The following is a 4,615-nucleotide window of genomic DNA, read 5'->3' as shown; positions in this document are numbered from 1 at the left end:
GGGAAATTATAGTTACACCAGGTATTTAAATTCTTTATCAGTGATATGCACCGAAGGTTCAGTGATACACAAGTCAGCGCCAAACTTCCTGATGTGGAAAGCTTCGCATATTTCTCTCTCCAGCCTACTACGTTCCCTCCCCACAATCGAGACACTGCCAAAAAGTGCTGCGCATCCGCACCTCTTGCAATGCAAGGGCAGGTGCCCTCCTGTTTCAGTTGGCTGCAAATTGCGATGTTCACGCATGCGCTCATTAAGGCATCGGGCCGTCTGGCCATCGTAGAACCGACCGCAGGAGAGAGGTATCTGATAAACTACAGACGTCGCACATTTTGTGAAAACAGTAGAGTGTTTATTTCCCACAGCTACTGCTTATATGTTTCTTCCCTCCCGTGGTACTTTTGCACAGCCTGGCCAGCTTTCTGGGCGCAGGAAACATCAGCGCAGTGCCGTTCCTTGTGGCCTTGTGGCCACCCGTTTAAGGTTGTGAGACAAGCCATGAAGATATGGCATCACTTCGACCTTTTCCCTTTTCGAGGAATCCATGTCTTCGTGAACCTTCACTGGCTTCATTCTCGTCATCTTGCTGTACAAGGTTTCAGCCACGGTTGTCAATAGTGAATTTGGGTATTCTCCTGAAGTTGACCTGGCCTTTTGAGCATCAAAACTTTCTTGCATGGTGTGCGTGCTACTCTTATTTAGCGTATTCGTAATAATAATAATAATAATAATAATAATAATAATAATAATAATAATAATAATAATAATAATAATAATAATAATAATAAGAAGAAGAAGAAGAAGAAGAAGAATAATAATAATAATAATTGTTGTGGTTTAACGTCTTAAAACCACGATATGATTATGAGAGACGCCGTAGTGGAGGGCTCCGGAAACTTCGACCACCTGGGGTTCTTTAACGTGCACCTAAATCTAAGTACACGGGCCTCGAGCATTTTCGCCTGCATCAAAAATGCAGCCGCCGCGGCCGGGATTTGATCCCGTGACCTATGGTCAGCAATCGAGCGCCACAACCACTAGACCATCGTGGCGGGGTTTGGACATCCGTGAAGAACAACGAAACAATGCCTGTCTCTATCAATTTGGAGTGCGACGATTCGTACGGGAGAAGGGCTTTCGTTGACCTGAGACAGTATCGCCAGCACACATGACCCCCACACTGAAATTTAAGGGCCAAACTTAAAATCTAATTGAATTCTCATTGCAGAGTTCATAAGTGAACCTAAGTCCCTGGGAGGAATCTTCAAAACACATTAAAATACTCTGTGCAACTGGTTCTAGGCTGTCGTCTGGATGAAGTCTTAAAAGCGCTAAGAAATTTCCACATAGCGAAACACTCTCACAATTCGTTCGTCGTGTAGCCTCTGATTTAGAATCCTCTCAAACGTGGATAAGACAATTTTACAGAAAACAGCAGCAACCTTAGATCCGTTGCAGATGCCCCTTCGCTGAATGGAGACATCATTCTTAAAAGACACCAGAGTATTTCACAGGTAAAACTTGAGCAGTTTCATAAAGGAATCCAGAGACAAAGCACATGCATTCATAAAGACTATTTCCCCTCGCTCTTGAGTAAGAGCGAGGGGTCCTCAATATCTATGGACAGAGCAGCATTGGCACATATCCCACTAGACTTAAAGCAGTCCACGACTTCCAAGGAGCTGTGTACACCAAACGGATCCAAAGTGTCAAGACTTTTCAACGTACGCTGCAAGAACCGGCTGACCATTATTTGCCAGGAACTTCCATCTGTGACAATAGCCCGAAATGACACTTCGGGCTTGTGAGTCTTAGCCGCGAAGAACACTCGTAAAACATCTTAATTACTTTGTGTAGCAGCTTTCTCTAGTCCCTCAAGTACAGGTTGTTGAGGAGTTTTAAAGCTTGAGCCTTAGCCTTTTTAGGCAACAATTCGACAAAGAAGGCGGGCTTGTTCTGCTTCCAAATGTTCGTTTTCACGAAAAAGCACAACTTGCTATTGAGAGGAACTTTCGGCCAGTGGTTGTGTAGCCTAAAAAGGCTAGGGCTCGAGCTTCAGAACTCCTGGAAAACTTGCAAGACGAAAATAAGGGGGGTGGGGGTGGAGAGTGTTAGGTAATATGTTCAAATCATTCTGCTGTTGGCTATTTTCGCATGCGTGGCGGCGTTCTAGGGAATACCTTCTTTTAATAAACTTCAGTTGTAAGTCCAGCCTTGTCCTGTGCGCTTCCTTTCTTCTTTTGCTCGAGTTTGAAACTTCCTGGAACCCTTCACTTGTTCTCTCTTTTGTCTCCGTCGTCAGTGCGCTCTCTCCAGTAACGATGAGCCGAACAAGTTTCGTCTAACGTGCGCTTATATGGGCTGACGTCCTTAAGAAGTAATAGCGTAACAGACGATGGGCCCAGCTGAGTGCGCTTTGTGGGCATGCGCTTATCTTAGCCCACTAAACGTTATCCTAGCTCTGTTTGCAACTTGTCTCCGTCATAGGGCGCTGATGCGCAGAAAAGTCGCCGCTCGCGCGCGCTAGTTAAAGGTTTGGGCGGCTGTACAGTCGCAACGAAAAAGGATTAGCACAAGTGACCGGTGGCTGGAGCGGCAAAATTGCGACACGCGGCGCTGCTGTTCCCCAGCACACCGACAGCGAGAGTGCCAAGCACATTCTATTTTCCAAAGCAGGTTTGGCCGGCAGAAAGCAGTCGATCTTGCTGTTGGTCCATCCGAAAGCGCACATCTTAAATAAACACTTGTTCATCCCTTATCGCCCGACTTGGCTTTGCACATGATTTCGTTTCTTTCTTTTTTAAGGGGCGAAGCTCCTTAGGGTGTGGGCCGCTCCCTCCTCTGTAGTAGTAGTATGAATGTAGCCAGCTCTAGTTTAATGAATTGCTCACTAGATGGCGTTTCATGTATTTCTTAGAGCTCTAGTTTAATGAATTGGTCACTAGATGGCGTTTCATGTATTTCTTAGAGTTGCTGTTTAAAGATGACAGATGGCGCTTGTATAATGCAAATGGCGCATGTCATTGGATGCCTGCGATCGTAAAAGGCGCTCGCTTTCGGCGCGCTTTCGGCGCGCTTTCTCTTTCGCTCGGAGTCGCCGGATGGAGGCATACAAGGCGCTCGCTCTCGGCGCGCTTTCTCTTTCGCTCGGGAGCGGACACTTTCCCTGCATTTCACCGATAACAAAGCGGTGATAATGAAGGGACCACGTAAACCAACTGTACAATAAAAGTTTGATAATGAAGGGACCACGTAAACCAACAGTACAATAAAAGTTTGATGTTTAATATATACATGGTGTTTCACACTCCTTATATGATGTACTGGGCGAATTTCACGGAAGAGTTTCACGGTTTACCGATGATTCCCTCCGGAGCTTCGCCCCACTCATCATCATTCACCCCGTGGATATGCTGTGGTTTTTTCTCTGGAGTTGCGAACGACCGTATCTTTATCACAATTGCCCCGAAAAAGCTGTTTTTTTCGAGTGCTTTCCGCCGGCCAACCCTGCCTTGGAAAATGGAATGTGCTTGATACTCTCGCTATCGGTGTGCTCGGGAAGAACAGCACCGCGTGTCGCAATTCCGCACGGACTGTCTCGGGCAAGCAACCCTGCGTGTTGTGTGCATGCATGAAACAAAGGGCGCGGTAAGCGCAATAACATGACGTATCCAGTATAAAAACATTGGACCGCCATCTCCAGCTCGTTAAAGTTGAGCGATGTTTACCTTTCGGGGAAAACTTAAATATTGACTCTACAGCGGCAAACTCATTTACAATGAAAGCGCTCAGGTGGCCCGAACATCTCGGTCACGCCGCTGGAAACAAGGAGCATCGCAATGTCCTTTGATGCATTCACAAGCATGACAGTCAAGGCTCACAAGGGTTTTCTGACAGACGGAGTGCTAATATCTAGAATGTGAAGGCTGTCTGGTTGCAAATTCTTCTCGCACCCTCCTCGACAGTGCCCCTTTCCAGATATAGGTGTCGGACAAATGTGAATATCTGAAGGTTTCTCAACTTTTTCTAAATCAAAATCAGCTCCACAGACTAGATTCCAAATTTACACGGTGAATTAACTACATTATTAAAGAACTGCGCTACAGTTACAGGGAAAAAAGAAGTTCGTTAATCATGCAAAACCAACTAGCCAAATACCTCACCTTGCTTAGAGTTAAATACAAAGCGTGTATTAGAACTAGCTGAAATTCAGTTTTTGTTGAGATGCGTAAACATCTAAAGTATACAATTATTTCTTCATTATAGTAACTCTCCCTCTCTAATATTTAATTACTTCAATAATGCAGTTCTTCATTTAAATATGTTTGTGATGCTCGTGAGTTCTCAGATACCCAAAAATGACCTCGCATAATGTTGGCAAATGTTCAATCTTCGTACTTCCTTAATGTGCATCTCACACACTACGAATAGTTCGCACAGAGCACATAAGAGAAAATAAGCCTTACGTTTGTGGAAGGAGATTGTACTTCCCTGATTTTCTAAACTGCTGAAAGAACTAAGCACATGTTGGCCATTGCTCGTGTTGTCCTTTCCCGGCGACATGTACTATCGAGAGCAGTATGAGCGAGAACACATGAGCGTGTGGCAAATAGCC

This window comes from Rhipicephalus sanguineus, chromosome 5 (assembly GCF_013339695.2).
Source record: "Rhipicephalus sanguineus isolate Rsan-2018 chromosome 5, BIME_Rsan_1.4, whole genome shotgun sequence".
Classification (NCBI taxonomy): Eukaryota; Metazoa; Arthropoda; class Arachnida; order Ixodida; family Ixodidae; genus Rhipicephalus; species Rhipicephalus sanguineus.
The sequence above is the reverse complement of the archived record's forward strand: the minus strand, read 5'-3'. Positions refer to the sequence as shown.